The sequence below is a fragment of the Thermobia domestica genome, chromosome 12 (genome assembly GCF_964235325.1).
Source record: "Thermobia domestica chromosome 12, izTheDome1.hap1.1, whole genome shotgun sequence".
Classification (NCBI taxonomy): Eukaryota; Metazoa; Arthropoda; class Insecta; order Zygentoma; family Lepismatidae; genus Thermobia; species Thermobia domestica.
Window position 1 is genome coordinate 109,448,599 of NC_137465.1, and position 18,434 is coordinate 109,467,032.

An 18,434-nucleotide genomic window follows, 5' to 3' on the forward strand; every position below is an offset into this window, starting at 1 on the left:
CGAACCAAGATTTTTCATTTGGAAGTCTGACACGTTACCACTACATCACCGATTGCTTTAGCCAAACTTTGTTTAACAAATGGTGTAATGTTTCTTTCTGAGAACGATAACACGAAAATTGCATACTGCAGATTAATGATGTCTTTGGAATGTCCTGGTAATTCCTGTCCTCTTTCCCATCCAACATTCTTAATCGTCTCTATCATGATACAGGTGTTTGCTTTCACATTGTTATGTATTGCTTGTCCAGTATGATAAGTCGATTCTTCACAATCACTATGCTACGAGGGTCATCCGGAAATTGGTACCCGTTTGTGCAATAAAGACACAGCAGTACATATTAACAAATATACAGATTTTTATTGGAAATAGCATACTTTACCCTACTTCTCCACATAATCACCAAGCAAATTTAGGCATTTGTCATACCGTGTGACGAGTTTTTGTATTCCAGCGTCATAGTCCTCCGCCACCAGCGTATTGAGATACGCAGTCATGCCTCCTTTAAGTTCGTCATCACTGTCAAATCTTTTTCCCGCCAGAAAGTCGAGACACATTAGGAAAATGTTCACAGAGTTCATCAATTGTGACGCGCCGATCGTTCCTCACTCATTCGTCTACTGACCTCAGCAGTTCGTCTGTAATGACAGATGGTCTCCCTGAACGCTCCTTGTCGTGTGTACTCCCCCTCCCCAGGTTGAAGTTGCGACACCAGCGCCGAACAGACGACTCGTGCATCGCATTGTTTCCATACACCTCCTTTAATTGGGGATGAATTTCACAAGGTCGAACGTTTCGTTCATTAAGAAATTTAATCACGGCCCTCACTTCACAACTGGCGGGGTTCTCAATTCGTTTAATCATTATAAATGAGCACAAACATAACACAGGCACTGCTAGCATCACGCAACCTCGCACAGAGCAAGCAGACAAGCCACTGACGCGTTATGACCTTGCCCAGCGGCTTTCCGAGTCGTCAGCGCTTCAAGCGGCGCAAACGGGTATCACTTTCTGGATGGCTCTCGTAGATAGCAATTATTCATAAGGCCATTGCGTTACCCCTACACTATCATGCCATCTAAAATTTCAAGCCGAATATTACTTTCTTTAGCCCTGATCTTTGGAACGAATCGGCTTCTTCCTGTAACGTTATTTGCAACAAAGTGCACAACAAAATTGATTTGTTCGACGGCCTAGAGAGAAATAAGTGCCCACTGATAAAAAAAAAACTTACAATCGAGGAAAGAATGTGAAATTAAAACATATTTTGCAGTAAGTTCTCCGTGCAAGTTCAAAAGTAAGCAAATAATAATAATAATAATAATAATAATAATAATAATAATAATAATAACCTATATTATAAAATTGAAAGTAACTATGTGTGTGGCTCCTAATCTCTTGAACCACCCAACTGATCTCCATAAAGCTCTCAACATAGATAAGGTTCGGATCTGGGACTACTTTCGTCATTTCAGTTTGACGGTGCAACGTAGGGGCCGGTGAGAGGGAGGAACATGTAAAAAAAAACTGAAAATGAAAGTGGCTGTCTTTGTGGCTTCATCAATCTTGAACCACCCGACCGATCTCAATTAAATTTTCAACACAGATCAGGTTCGGGCCTAAGATAGCATTTATCTATTTACTTTGACGATATAGCTTAGGGTTGAGGAGAGGGAGAAGTTAAAAAGTGTAAATAAAAGTTGATAACTCGCGAAACAAATGATCCATCACGATCAAATTTTCAACCTAGATGAAGCTCGAACCTGAGATGGTTTCCGTCATATCACTTGGACGTTGGAACTAAACAGATGAAGAGGAGGAGCGACATTTAACAAAGAACGAAAAATTACTGGTATAAGTGGTGTATCTGTAATTTTTGGATTCGCTGAGATTAATAGTGACACATCTGATGCTGTTTAAACCCAAATTCAGTCCTTCTAGTGGGAGGAGGGAGAGAGATATAAAAATGATCGAAATAACCAATATCAGTGTCGAATTCAGTTTTCCGGCTCGCTGAGATCAACAATGACACTGCAGATGCCGTGCCCCACAACATAGGGATGGGAGAGGATATAAAAAACACAACGAAAATGGCCGATATCAAAGAGGGCTTTAGTAACACGAAACAGTGACTGAGTAACGGACCATATTAATATTTTTTCTCAATTTAACCCAATGAAGCGGGTAATTGATAATAATAATAATAATAATAATAATAATAATAATAATAATAATAATAATAATAGAAGACTACTATAGTGTGAATGTACACATTTATTATTATTATTATTATTATTATTATTATTATTATTATTATTATTATTATTATTATTATTATTATTACCGTACTTTTGAACTTGCACGACGAAATTACTGAAAATATGTTTTATTTCTGTAATTTTTCCTGGATTGTATGCATTTCCTTCATTTATTAGTGGGCACTAATTTCTCTCTAGGCCGTCGAATAAATCAATTTCGTTGTGCACTTTGATTCGTTCTAAAGATCACACCTAAAGTAAGTAATATTTGGCTTCTAATTTCAGGTGGCATGAAAGTGTTCGGGTAACGCAGTGGCTTTATGCATAATACAGCTATCTAACATAGGTTCAAATCTTATTCACGTCAAAGTTAATATTTTTACAATGTGATTGTGAAGAATAGACTTATCATACTGGACAAGCAATACGTAAGAATATGAAAGCAAACACCTGTATCATGATAGAGACGATTTACGAATGTTGGTTGGGAAAGGGCAAGGGAATTACCAGGACATTTCAAAGACATCATTGATCTGCAGTATGAACTTTTCGTGTTGTTGTTCTCAGAAAGAAACACTACACCATTTGTTAAACAAAGTTTGCACGGCGTTAGCTGTCGCAATGTTTTTGAATCGGAGTGTACCATTTACACTTCCCTATTTTGTTCCTGAAGTGAGAAATTTTGAGAGAAATCAGATTTTATTCTGATTTTTAAATTTTTTTAGTCCCTTTGGAGCCCCGTGTAAACGTAGACATCTTAAAATCAACTGAAAAATACTATATGTGTGTACAAAATTTCAATTTTCTATCTTGAATAGTAAGTGCAGGAAAAGTATTTCATTTATCAGTAATCCCCACAGTGCCCCAGACTACCGCAAAAGACCCTGATGGCAGGTGAAAAATTTCCTGAGACATCCGTGTTTATTCTAGGATCATGGTTTGCCATCATTCTCATGAGAATAGAACTACCTTTCTAACGGTATTATTCACATGTCTCTATCATGTATCTAACGCGGGAAAGTCGCGAAGAAAGAAATTTTTCATTAAAATATCCTTTTAAAATTTTGCCCCTCTGGACCCCTCTGTTTTAACGCAGAGATCTGAAAGAAATCTGATAAATACTATTCGGTGGAGTGAATATTTGTCCAAATTTCAATCTTCTAAGTGCAAAACTAAGCCTGCCATATATATTCTGGGGTATTATGGATATATATATATATCCATAATACCCCAGATTCCCGTATAAAACAGGATCTTGTGTAGAAGTTTCCTTGAGACATCCCTATTTATCCTAGAATCGTGGGTCGTACATAATTCTCTTCAGAACTGGCTTTCAAACGATACCATTCACATGTCTCCATCGTGTATCTAAGGCGTGAAAATCGCGAAAAAAAAAAGATATTTTTTGGTTAAAAATATTTTTTTTACCTTTTTGCCCCTATGGACCCCCAGTGTTAACGCAGAGATCACCTGAAAAAAACTGATAAATTTTGTTCGGTGGACTGCATGTTTGTGCAAAATTTCAATCTTCTAGTTGCAAAAGTAAATCCGCCAAAAAATAAAAAATAAATAAATATCGGCCTAGTAACAAAATATTTTTTAAAGTTTTGACGTCATCACCTCCTATGTCTCGACGCAGAAAGGCGTGAAACCATACTTAACGTGTTCTACAATGCTTCTAGGCTTGGAAAACAGAAAACCCAAAGTAAAAAGCTTTATTTGTTCTTTTTAAATCGAATAATGAAGACACTCATTTAGTAGCTAAAACATATTAACAATCCACAAGAACTGTTGAAACCTTCATATCGAATTATGAATGGATTTCAGGTGCTGTACTCAACAAACGAAAGTCAAGCCTGATGTGTGCAAACACAGCTGACCAATTCATGGCAGACACGTAGACTACAACTTTCGTGCCACAACATGCACTGTGGTAGTGGTTGTCCTTATTCATCAAAGTAAAGCCCGCCATGTAAGTCTTGCAGGCCGAGTATACCTTTTAAATGTTTTTAAATTCAGTCGTCTTTGGTTCCATACAAAACTATTTTCCTGCCAAAGAAATATCTCAGTATCATACGGAAACACACAATGCAACTGCTGTGGCATACTCACTCCCTAAGCGTGAGTCACGCAACAGTCTACTTATCAAAATGTGTTGATGGCCTTGAAAACATTCAACTTCGGAGCTGCTCGCACATAGCTTGTGCCAAAAGGACTTGATCAGGAGAGTAATGCTCTCGGAAGTAGGAACGAGAAATACAGTTCTGATTGGTTGGTGTTATCAATTTCTTGCCACGTTGCATTTAAATAGCAGAAATCAAATAATTGTTGTTGTCAGTCTTCGTGGCCGAGTGGGCTAGCGCTATATGCTACTAATGAAAGTCTCTTTTGGCGTGAGTTCAAACCCGGCTCGAGGATTTTTCTTACATTTTTAAAATATTTTTATAACACTTTTTAAATTAAAATAATATGAAAATAATATTCAAAAAAGTGATTTACTTACTTTTGTGCAGATAAGTAGTAGTAGTAGTAGGAACGGGTTAGAAACCCCGCAGGGCTCGTTTTGTTTCCCTTGTACTCCATGATATAAATTTTGTGACCAACTTAAAACAACTGGCTAGGATAGCGTTTAGAACAGCTGGCTAGATTAGCGCGCGAAAAAAAACGTACTTCTGGGAGCATTACTCTCCCGAGTGGGTCGTGTGCCAAACACTGCTCATGGAGTCCCTTTCCAGCACAGTAAAAGGGCGAAAAAAAAAAAAGAAAAGAAAAAATAAAGAATACGGAAAACTGTTCCTTATGCAAAGAGCGTTTGAAAACATTTCAAAAGGTACGCTATGACTATTATCAGTTAATTGGCAACAACCGATATCACGGACAGATCCAGGAAGTTTTAAGGGGGGGGGGGAGGTCTGAAAAATAAATTTGAGACATTTCTTGATATGTGGTTGGCTAACCAAAAATGTGAACTGGAGTGCTTCATAATACGTATTTATCGCCCTTCTGGAGGCTGCATTGAGGAAAGCCATGTTGTTCAACACGAGAGAATCCAGGATTACAATAAAAAACTTTTTATTACCATCTTTTTATTATTGCATTATTTTATTTTATTATTATCATTATTTTTCTTAAATTAGATTATGTAGAGTAAACTATTTTTAATTTAATTTCTTATTAACATAATTCATATTAACTCTTTACTAATATCCTTATTTTTATACTGCATAAGTACTATCGTGAGGTCAGATTTAACACCATTATTTGTTTTGAAATTAAAATATGTTAATACGTGTTACCATTGGCAGTTGATTGTGGACCGTTTACTAGTGCTATACTTTAATGGACTTAACTAGTTTTGGGGACAAAAGATATTTTCAAACTATTTTTGACTAATGGTCTTTTGGTAATAGATTATTACGAAGCGAAAGAACATACTTAAATGAAATAAAGTTTTTTGTTATCCGAAAATAAAGTATGAAAATAAACTTATTTTTATGTAAAAAAGCATTCAATTATTAGTGCTGAGAAAATGTAACTTGTCATTCAAAAAGCTGACAATTGATGCTTTTGTGTTTGATTAGTTGCTTGGCTGCAGGCCCGTATCCACAGGGGAACTAGGGTGCCGGGCCCCCCTAAAGTTTTATTGTTCCCCCTAACAGGGACGTACCCAGAAATTTATTTCGGGAGGGGCGTAAAGCGTTTTGGAGGGGTTCAAATACAATTTGAGGCTAAATTATATGAAAATTTCTAAAATTGCCCCTAAAAGTAGATTACATTTTTTTAAAGTCGGGATTTCGGGGGGCGGACCCCCAGGACCCACCCTGCGTATGCCCCCTAAAATATTCACGGTAGGCTTGCAAATGAACTGCTATACTATAATGATGAACTATAATATGGTTGGATCGGCCCCCTAACTTCTACCGCCCCCTCATATTTTTGGGCTGGCTACTGCTACCTACCAATATACACAATGATTAGTCTTAAGGGGCCGTCCACATATTACGTAACGCTACTTTTGACCAATTTTTATCCTCTCCCTCCCCCTTGTCACACTTCGTAATGCAAGGCTGAACCCCTCCCCCGTTCGTTACGTAACACTTTTGGATTTTTGTTTTCTCACCAATTTTCCTTATTTTGGGAGTTATTATAATAAAAACTATTTTTAATAGCAGAAATTTTATTACAAAATGCTCTTTTTCTGAATATATTTGTAGTATTTTTCACTAATAAATCAAAGTACCGGTACGTATTAGAAAATGGTAGGATGGTAATAATATTTTAACCCCATAAGATTGCTTAATTAACAGTCCTAATTCTTCAAAACTGCATACTGTCGTTTCCCAAGAAGATCACACCTATCCTTTTCGGTCAGATGATGACAACGAGGGTCACTACGAAACTTTTGAGATACGCATTGTTGTGGCACAGTATTTGAATTCCAACAATTGCGTTCGGTAGTGGTATCCAGAGCAAAGAAGCGAAGCAGGTTTCAACGGCGTATCGCCTTCACTTGTTTGTTGATGCGAGCAGTATTCGGCTGTCTAGAATGGAGCTCGAAAGGGAACCTTTTCGGGCAATGATCCTTTACGATTTCAAAAGTGGTTTGAACGAGACACAAAGCCTTGACCGTTTGCAGGGGGCATTTGGGGTCCTTGCTAATTCCCGTGCTACAATTTTTCTGTGGTTTGGTGAATTCAGAAGAGGCCGGACATCGCTTAAAGATGGAGAGAGAGCTGGACGTCCTGCAAAAGCTGTGTCAGATGAAAACATTGCCGCTGTGGAACAAATGATTCGAGAAAATCCTCGAACAACTTTCAACGACATTGAATCTACAGTGAACATTGGATCGCCAGCAGTAACAAAAATTCTTCATGTTCATCTTCGGTTCATGAAGGTTTCATCTCGTTGGGTGCCGCACACTTTGACTGAACAGCAGAAGCGCATGCGTGTGTAATGGTGTGAAGAAATGCTTGCAAGATTTGATGGAGGCAATTCTCGACGCGTCTCTGACATTGTTACTGGTGATGAGACTTGGATCTATCAATTTGACTCTGAAAATAAACGCCAGTCTACAGTTTGGATCTTTCCAGACGAAAATCCACCCACGAAAGTGAAACGACCGCGAAGTGTGGGGAAAGAATATGGTCGCAACTTTCTTCTCCAAATCTGGCCATGTTGCAACTGTTCCACTTGAAGAACAAAGGACTGTTACTGCTCAATGGTACACTACTGTTTGCCTAACAAAAGTGTTCCAGAAGCTTCGAGAACGGCGTCCAAGAACTGGATTGCGTGGGATCCTGCTTCATCATGACAACGCGTCCGCACACACGGTCAATATCACAATTCAGTTTTTAGAATCTAGGGAGGTCAAACTTATGTCTCATTCGCCGTATAGCCCTGACCTGGCCCCGTGTGATTTTTTTCTGTTCCCCAGGATCATAGATCGCTTGCTTGGGAAGAAATTTTGCAGCCCTGAAGAAGCTGTAGTGGCTTACGAGAACGAACTTTCAACACTTGAAGAAAAAGGCTGGCAACACTGCTTCCAAAAGTAGCTTTCGAGGATGCAAAAGTGTGTACAGTGTAATGGTGAATACTTTGAGAAAATGTAAGTGTTAAATTGATTTTAAGTAAGTTATTTCACATCTGAAAACTTTCGTAGTGACCCTCGTACTGACAAGGAAGATGAAGGTGGAACAGGATCTGAAGAACTAACATCGATCTCTTTTTCAGGGATCCAGGATGCTTCGTACATTTGAAACTCGCCAGTTTCGACGATGCAAAGTTGCCTTCCTCGTCGACCACAGATTCAAAGTGGCTGCGCATGTGAAGAAGCAGGGACATCTCGTTTGTGAAGAAGTTCTCGAGCATCTTTTCTGGACTTAGGACTTCAGTTTACCTCTTTTCATATTCTTCTTGTCCTAAATCAGTGCGAGAATGCGAATAAACTCAATTTCTTCAGAAATATTCAAATTCAAAAATCAAAAATTTAGTACGAGATAATATCCGACGAATTAGGTTTTTTAATATCTTATTTTGATCTACAAATCCTGGATCGTTCCATCGCGGAAAATTTCTTCTGTTTCCTATGCAAAACCCCTTAGAAGAATAGAGTGAGTAATGATTCAAATCAAAGGTTTCAGATAACATTCTCAGAAATAGCAATACTAGTGGGAACATGAGGGCATTTTCAGGCGGTGGTTACGATCACTAACAACTAACTCCGGAAAAGCGTGTTCCCTAAATCCAATGCTGCGATAGCCACAAAACGGAGTTTTAATGTATTGTAATACATGCAGGATTCGCCACCATTTACGCTGGTGTCTAGTGCGTCTTCGAATCTCTTCTGTATGATTCAATTTATACAGGCTATAGTTCGCAATTTTCCAAAACAATAGGAATATTTATTTATATATATCGATATATATATATATATACATATATACATGAGGGTTGGAACTTAAATAGTGGCAACACTGCTGTGGAGACACTATGCAATGAAATGTACTAGTGGCGCTGATAGCGCACGTTGTTAACATACCTACCTAACCTCTGAGCAAGTAGACTCGCCCGTCCCACGTCACCGGCAGGCTCACAAGCGAGGGAAGCACAGTCACTTGTGAGCGAGCGGTCTAACGTAAAGGTGTCACTATGTTTTCGAAACAGGAACAACGGAGTTGGATCAAGATTGAATGTGCCAGAGGTCGTACAGCACGACCGTGTCATCAAGGGCTTCAAGAGGCGTGTGGGGAATCGGCATTGCCGTACAGAACAGTGGCACGGTGGGTAAAAACCTTTAACGAAGGTCGGCAAACTGTGGCGGACATGCATCGGGCAGGTCGTCCTAGCGTCTCTGAAGAAGAAGTGCAAGCTGTTGCCGCGTTAGTGAACAGTGATCGACGCCTGACGATTCGTGAGCTCGCCCACGAAACCGGATTAGGGCATTGACGGTCTGCCCTGGAGGAACGTAATGCGTTAGGATAACACACCATAACTTTCACCACACTGGGGCTCTGACGCACTTTCGACTTTCGCGGCGACCCATAATGACGCCATTCGTTGGATTGGCGTTTCAGTGTTGGCTCGTAAGATCTGGCCCATGTCTCATCCAGTGTTATGATACGGCGTAAGAAAGCCTCGCCTTCGCGCTCATACCGCTCCAAGTGCGTCTGAGCAGCGTCGTAACGCATCCATTTTTGCATTTCCATCAACTCATGCGGAACCCATTGTGATGCAGTTTTCCGCATGCCCAGGCGTTCCTTCAGAATGCGAAGCACAGTCTTACGCGCTAATCCGGTTTCGTGGACGAGCTCACTAATCGTCAGGCGCGGATCACTGTCCACTGTCCACTAGCGAATTTGACACCTTTACGTTAGACCGCTTGCTCACAAGTGATTTGTGCTTCCCTCGCTTGTGCGCCTGCCAGTGACGTGGGACGGGTGAGTCTATTTGCTCGGAGGTTAGATAGATATGTCAACAACGTGCGCTATCAGCGCCACTAGTACATTTCATTGCATAGTGTCTCCACAGCAGTGTTGCCACTATTTAAGTTCCAACCCTCGTATATATATATAAATGAAAGTGACTATGTTTGTAACTTAATAACTCTTAACCACCCGACCGATCTCGTTCAAATTTCCAACATAGATGAAGTTCTGACCTGGGATGTTTTTTATCATTTTACTTTGAAGGTGCAACTTGGTGGAGGGGGAATATATAAAAAATGATTGAAAATGAACGATGTTAGTGTCAAATGCATAAATTTCGGCGTCGCTGAGATAAACAGTGACTCTTTCGATGCAGTTTAAATCTAAATTCACCCCGCAACTTGGGTAAAGTGGAGGATGACATATACAAAATGTTCGAAAATGACTGATATTAGAGTCGAGACCATGGTGTTAGGGGTCGCTGAGATGAACAGTAACACTTTCGATGCCGTTTAAATTAAAATTTGGCCATGCAACTTGGGGAAGGGGAGATATATAAAAGTGATCGAATATGACCGATATTTGTGTCGAATCCATAGTTTTTGGAGTCCGTAAGTTGATGGTGACACTTTTGGTGCCCTATATATCCAAAATTAAACGTATTCTCCCCGTATGAAAAACGGGTATTCTAGCTAATTTATAAAAAAGAAAAAACAATAAAATTATTTGTTTAAAAGATTGCATATAAATCTGAGAATAAAAATAAAAAATACAGCAGAAAAAACTGTTACGTAGCGAAGATCTAAAGCCCCTCCTCCCCCTTATCACTCTTCATAACGCAAGGCCGAACCCCCTTCCCTCCTTGCCGCGTTACGTAATATGTGGACGACCCCTAAATGTGTCTTAATCACACATCCATTAGACACAGAACAAATATAGACACTTTAGTTCTTCTACTGACAGTCAGTACATATAGTGATTTTTCTTTATTGACCCTTATGCACATTTCGGTTGCACATAGAACAAATCCAAGAACGTTTTATGTCATCAATTCGAGGACAAATAGCACATCTCCTTCTTTTAGCTGGAGAATCTGTTTGCGGACAGTCTTCATTGATGTTCCTATCAGTTAGTCGTAACAATGACTGTCGAAGCCTACGAGAAAGTGTCCCGCATTCGCCCCTTACTTTTAGGTGATCTTGAGCGAGAGTCATCGTAATACTCCTCATGAAGTCTCGTCTCTGAAGTCTTCTTGGTTCGTTGGAAAGATGGTAAAAAAAAAAAAAAAAAAAAAAAAAAAAACAAGGCTATTTAAGCATGCAACGTCCAGTATTCCATAGAAAATTGCAAGAAACCACCTTCTACAAAATCTGCCAGTTCCGAGTTCTGCACACATCTCTGTAACACTCCCCAAGAAAACCACAGAAAAAATGTAATGCAGGAAACGTATAGCGCAAGTACTATCCTGGGGAAAATTTCGACCCCAGAGGTCCGAAACTATCGAAACAACAAAGTGCATGGACACGAACAACAAGTCGCTACGAAATATCAAGATCAACTGAAAAAAATGCAACCGTTAAGTTTTACGACCCACGATTATGCCGGCTAGGCTAAAGGAGGCGGCGATAATGAGAAATGAATGAAATGGTGGAATGAAGAAAGTGGGACGAAATTGGAGAACCCCGAGAAAACGCACGCACACAGTGTTTATCCAGCACAAGGTTCACTTTGCGCGGGCTGGGATCAAACCCAGGACCCCATGCACCAGAGGTGAATACTCTATCACTGAGCCACCGCGGCCCCCTAGCAAGGTCAACTGAGAATAGACGACTGAAGCCTCAGTGAAACAATATATATATATATATATATATATATATATATATATATATATATATATATATATATATATATATATTGTCCACAGCTAGAAATGTGTTTGCGGAGTTCAAATTTGATCCCCCACGATAGTAGTTACGAGTTAAGTATGTAGTGATAACTTAGGAAAAAGATAAGTAAAAACTTAGATTTCTTAATAAAAATAACTTTGTATACTGTTAGTATATATATATATATATATATATATATATATATATATATATATATATATATATATATATATATATATATATATATATACAGGGTTTGTCCGGGAAGTAATAGGACCGATTTTATTCCGCCATGACTGTACTTCGGAGCGTGCGCGCACTGACTGAATCCAGTAGAGGGCGTTCCTAGCTAACGAACGATCGGCTGGTCAGTTGTCTCCGAGCACACGGAGAGTCAGGACAGGCTTTTTCGCGCTACGTGTTTCTGTGAGTGGTGCAAGCCGAAAATGCAGCGTTCGTTAGAGCAGAGGTACGCGATTAAATTCTATGTTAAACTCGGTAAATCTGCGACAGAGACGTTTGATATGATCAAGCAGGCTTACCCAGATGATGCTTTAGCAAGAAGTGGTGTGTTTCGGTGGCACAAGGCCTTTTCGGAGGGCCGGGAAGAGGTCGCCGATGAAGACCGTGCTGGAAAACCTTCGACTTCGACAAACACCGACAATGTGACTCGTGTGCGCGAAGTTTTGAACTCAGACCGTCGACTAAGTATTCGTTTAATTGCCCAGATGTTAAATTTACCAAAAACTGTGGTTCATGAAATTGTGACGGAGCATTTGAACATGCGCAAGATGGTCGCGAAGTTCGTCCCAAAAGTGCTCATTGATGACCAGAAATTGCGACGAGTGGAATTGTGCCAAGAAAATTTGGACATATGTGAAAGTGACCCCCAATTTTTGAAAAAACTAATCACAGGTGATGAATCATGGATCTTTGAGTATGATCCCGAGACAAAGAGGCAATCTTCCGAGTGGCACACGCCGGCGTATCCTCGCCCAAAAAGAGAAGAATGAGCAAATCCAAAGTGAAAACGATGCTCATTGTCTTTTTTGACATCAAAGGCTTCGTCCCATATGAATTTGTTCCTCCTGGACAAACCGTCAACGCCAAGTTTTACGTGCAAGTGCTCAAGAGACTCAAACAAAGGGTCAATCGGGTCCGACCAGACATCGGAGCTGACTGGAAGCTGCACCACGACAACGCTCCGGCTCACACCGCCTTTCTTGTGAACAGCTACCTGACCAAGGCCGGCAACCCAACTCTTCCGCAGCCGCTCTACAGCCCAGATGTGCAGATGTGGCCCCCCGGACTTCTTTTTGATTCCTCGCCTGAAACGCCCGATGAAAGGCAAGCATTTTGAGACGACAGAGGGGATCCAAGCAGCTTGCACCGCGGCTCTCAAGGCTATTCCGGAGAATGACTTCCGTGACGCCTTCAATGCTTGGAAATCGCGCTGGCAACGCTGCATCGACACAGAAGGAGCCTATTTTGAAAGTTTTCAAAGAATTGTAACGATTGGCTCAATATTTTTTTAAATTGACTCAGTCCTATTACTTTCCGGACAAACCTTGTATATATATATATATATATCTATATCTATATCTATATATATATATATATATATATATATATATACGAGGGCTATCCAGAAAGTAGATTACGTTTTCGTCTGTGTCCGCTAGGGGCGGGGCTAGCGCGGCCATCTTGGGGTCAGAGCGTTGCGCAGCCCAGTCGGCATCTAGCCGTGCTAGTGAGAGGTTCGTGCTGTGCTCCGTTAAGATACTGTGACGGTTTGAAATGTCTGCGTTAATTGAAAATCCCGCGAGCTGCGAGGTGCGTGCAGTAATAAGGTTTCTCACAGCAAAAAACTGTAAACCGATAGAAATCTATCGGCAGCTGTGTGAAGTGTATGGGGACAACATTATCACTGAAGGTGGAGTGCGACAGTGGGTCATAAGATTTAAAAATGGCCGAACCAATGTTCACGACGAAGATCGAAGTGGGAGACCCAGCAAAGTGACTGCCGAACTTGTCGAAAAAGTCGATGTTAAAGTCCGTGAAAATCGAAAGTTCACAATAACGGAACTTTCTTTGAGTTTTCCACAAATTTCGCGAAGTTTGTTGCACGAAATCATCAGCGAAAAGCTTGGTTACCACAAGTTTTGTGCAAGATGGATTCCAAAAATCTTGACAGAGGACCACAAAAATCAGCGAATGCCTGCAGCGTTGCACTTTTTGGACGCCTACAATAAGGATGGTGACTCTTTACTCGATCGCATCGTTACTGGTGACGAAACATGGGTGAAACACGTGAACTGTGAAACGAAATTGCAATCAATGCAGTGGGGGCACACAGGTTCTCCCCAAAAACCCAAGAAATGCATGCAAACAATGTCGGCAAGGAAGATGATGGCGACTGTTTTTTGGGACAGAAAAGGTGTGATTTTGGTGGACTTCCTGGAAAGAGGCACTACAATAAACGCTCAAAGGTATTGCCAAACTCTGCAAAACCTCAGAAGAGCAATTCAAAACAAGCGCAGAGGAAAGTTGAGCTCTAAGATCTTGTTGATTCACGACAACGCCCGACCCCACACGGCAAATGTCACGCGTGAATTCTTGAATCTTTTCAGTGGGAGTTGTTTCCTCATCCGCCGTACAGTCCCGACCTGGCACCCAGCGACTTCCACCTATTCCCAGCAATGAAGAAGTGGCTGGCTATGCAGCGTTTTGATGACGACGAACAGCTGCAAGAAGAGGTAACGAAGTGGTTGAAGTCGCAGGCGGCCGAATTTTTCGACGAAGGAATTTCCAAGCTCGTACATCGCTACGATAAATGCCTTAATTTGAATGGTGACTATGTCGAAAAGTAGTATTTGTGTGTGGCTTTCATCTGTATATAATAAAATTTGTTTCCTATACTTTGTTGATTTTTTATTCCAAAACGTAATCTACTTTCTGGATAGCCCTCGTATATATATATATATATATATAACACAGCAGCTGAAATGCGTGGGGCAGGAGGGTATGAGCAAATCGATCACCAATGGAATGAATCGATCCAGGGCACAGTAAAACTAGTTAGGCCACTGGGCATATCTCCTTCCTTCTCTTCTCTTTACATTATATCTGGAGATGTATGTTCTGACTAATAGGCTACTGTGGCAATTTTAAAAAGTAGGAGGATATACGCTATCAATGATAAACTATGACTTTTAATATATATAGGGCAATAAATCGAAAAACTCTATATTATTGTTCTGTCCCAATGCCCTGTATAGAGATCCACATATGTCTTCTCAGAGCAACATTAAACTAATCTTTTCCACAGAATATTTTTCATTCTATACTTTGATCAAGGGGTGGAAATGGAATTTTAGACCTAAGGGGAAAGTCAATAATAGATAAGGTTTGATTCAGAAAGTCGGAAGAGCAAGCGAACTTTGATGGAGAAGCGATAGAGATTGTTGCAGAACAATTAACAAAATTAATATCACCATTCAAATTTACTATTTGTTAATAATAACTACAGATGTTTCTCCTTTTACACAATCAATTCAACTTACGAAGGGGATATTATCCCCTCGTGCATACCTGATTTTCACTCTTGCTTTGATCTCAGGCTTTTTGCACGTGAAACCGTATTTACCGGCTAACTTTGACGCGGGGCCATTTTGACTCGTGCATTTTTGTCGCGGAGCACTTACGCCCAGACCTTTTCCATGCTGGGCCGTAAGACTCGGGCCCTTTTGAGGCAGGGTTCTTTCGACCCAGTCTGCTTTGACGCAGGACTCTTTTAACTCGATTCCTTTTGACCCGGGCAATTTTGACGTGGGGGCCATTTTGACTCTGGCCTTTTAGTAGCGGGGCTATTTTCACCCGTGTCCTTTAGAGGCGGGTCATTTTGACCCGGGCTCTTTTAATGTAGGGCCCGTTTGTCGCGGGGCCCTTTCACCAAGCCCTTTTGGCGCGGGCTGTTTTGACTCGTATCCATTTGTAGCGGGGCCGTTGTGACTCTGGCCCTTTTGTTGCGGAGATCTTTTGACTCGGAGACTTTTCTCGCGGGGCCTTTTGACCCAGGTCTTTTTCACGCTTGATCGCTTTATCCTTTTGACCTGTGCTCTATTTTTACATTCGCTCAGCCGCGTAACTCTCAGCCGGTGCCTTAAGCATTCAAAACCGGCGAGGTAACATTATTGCGAATGTATCTTTATTTTTTCTAGGCTCTCTTGACGCGGGGCTGTTTATACTCGGGCTTGTTTGACGTAGGGCCCTTTTGACTCGGTTCTTTTTGTCGCGGGACCATTTTGACCCAGGTCTTTTTCACGATTGATCGTTTTATCCCGGAAACTTTTAACTCAAGCCTTTTCGACCCGGGCCATTTTGACGCGTGGTCACTTTGACTTGGACTCTTTTTTCGCGGAGACTTTTGACCTGGAAATTTCACTCTGGGCTGTTTTGACCCGGGACCTTTTCACGCGGGATCGTTTTGACTCGGGTACTTTTGTCGCGGAGACCTTTTGACGCGGGCTGTTTTCTAGCGGGGCTGGTTTGAACCGTGCCCTTTTGAGTTGCATCCTTTTGACCCGGCCTCTTTCGAAGTAGGGACCATTTGTCGCGGGGTCTTTTGACTCGGCTCCTTTTCACGCGGGGCCGTTTCTACTCCGGGCCTTTTGTCGCTAGGCCCTTTTGACCTGCAGACTTTTTGACTTGCGCTCTTTTAACGCGGGGCCGTTTCTTCTCGGGTCCGTTTGACGTAGTAACCTTTTGACTCGGGTTTTTTCTCGCGGGATCCTTTTGAGCCGGGCTCTTTTGACGCAGGGCTCTTTTAACTCAAGCCCATTTAACCTGGGCCCTTTAGACGCGGGGCCATTTTGACTCGGTTCCTTCTGTCGCGGAGACCATTTCACACAGGTCCTTTTGACTCGGGCCCTTTTGTTGCATAGATATTTTGAACCCGGGCCTTTTGTCGGGGGTTCTTTTATCCGAGCCCTATTGACCTGGGCTCTTTTCACGCGGAGCCCTTTTTACTTGGGCCTGTTTGACGCAGGTCCATTTTGACTCGGGTCTTTTTGTCGCAGGACACTTTTGACACGAGCTCTTTTGACGCGGGGCCGTTTTGATCCGGGAACGTTTGTTGCAAAGAGCTTTAGACTCGGGCCTTTTCGACTCGGGCATTTTTGTAGCGGGGCCCCTTTTGGCACAGTCCGTTTGGCACAGAGCCCTTTTGACTCGAGCGGGTATGAGTAAATCGATTATTAATCGATCCCTGGTGCAGGAAAATTAGTTACGCTACTGATCATATCTCTTTCTTTCTCTTCTCTCTACATCATGTCTGGAGATGAATGTTCTGACTAATAGGCTACAGTGGCGATTTTAAAAAGTAAGACGATATATGCTATCAATTACAAATGTTATGAATTTTAACTTAATATATATAGCGCAATAAATCGAAAAACTTTATATCGGCCTTTTGCTCCCCCCTCCTGTTGGAAAAATCTTGCTGGTGTTAAGGATTATCATGTTGCTTAGTTACTGTATTATATTGTGCTATACAAACAATAAATACATCTGTGTTTTTTTAATAAGAAGAACCTTATTTACATTTATTACGGACCTTGCTTTACGACAGCGAAACCTATTCACGTTCAGCGTAATCAGTTTCCTTTCTGAAATAAGAACAGTGAGACGAAAGAAATTATTGACGCATACATTTAGGACTTAGAAAAGTGTCCTGCGAACATATCGTAGTAAATTCCTAAAGAGTGACATGCGCTAGTAGCAATTGTTAGCAGTTATTAACTGAACATAGAAGATAATAAACTGAAAAACTGAAAAAACGAATCTTTTCAGAGATGACAGTGTACTGATGCTTTAAATCTGTTCCTTTACTCCTTATACATACATTATTTCCCTAGTCAAAATAAAAACTCTTCAAAATTATTCACAATTTCTTATGCAACCATCCCTTCCTTGGAGTACTGCGCGGTCACATACCCGTCACGGCGATGTAAAGGCACTTTTGGCGACGAGGATACATGGAACTGCCTGTAAAGCCTGTCAATTTTGACAGGCATTATACAGGCGCCTGTTTCGGCGAAAACACATATAAAGAAAATATTACAGGCACATTGTCTTCAGACGATATGCATGTCGAAAAAGCATTAAACTTCTGTTGGAAATTTTGCACGGAAACACGTGTTGTACAGAGCCTGTACATTAAAATGAGAACATGCAATGTACACGTAGTCACTCATATGCAAGTAAATGGAGGGAATATATACATATAAAGTACCTTGAATGGATTGTTGATAACATTCGCAATACAGTAAGAATGAAAAGTACAAGGAAGGTGCCTATTTATTAACATGTAATATACACGTGTGACATTTGCATTATATGTAAATACCATGTATTAGCGTATAGCATGGAACAAGCATGATGTAGAATATGTTCTTTTACATTTATCATTTTCGTGTACATGCGAAGTGTGTAACTCCCGTACGGGCTGTGTACAGGCAATGTACAGGTGAACGGAAATGTGCAATGACCATGATTGCCAATAAATGGATTAAACAGATACGTGTGGTGAACAAGGTGGATTTTAGCTTAACATTCAGGTTATAGGCATAGGAGACATACAATATTCAGGCACAAGTCTCCAATTCGACATTCGCTATGCAAGGTCCTGACACATGTATAATACATGGGATTACAAGTGAATACATTGCTTGTATTATCTCCGTGCACATGCGAAGTGTGAACCCACCTATATGGAATGTACAGACAATGTACAGGTAAACGGAAAATGCAATGATCATGATTGCCAATAAATGGGTTATGAACAGGTGCATGCAATGAACAAGGTT

At 40.9% G+C, this 18,434-nt stretch overlaps 1 protein-coding gene across 2 annotated transcripts in view; it reads right to left on the bottom strand.

The window, feature by feature from the left end:
* Window positions 1-18,434, bottom strand: part of LOC145666589 (ubiquitin carboxyl-terminal hydrolase 3-like) — a 121,894-nt gene that overhangs the window by 39,587 nt on the left and 63,873 nt on the right. The gene's annotated exons all lie outside the window — the stretch shown is intronic.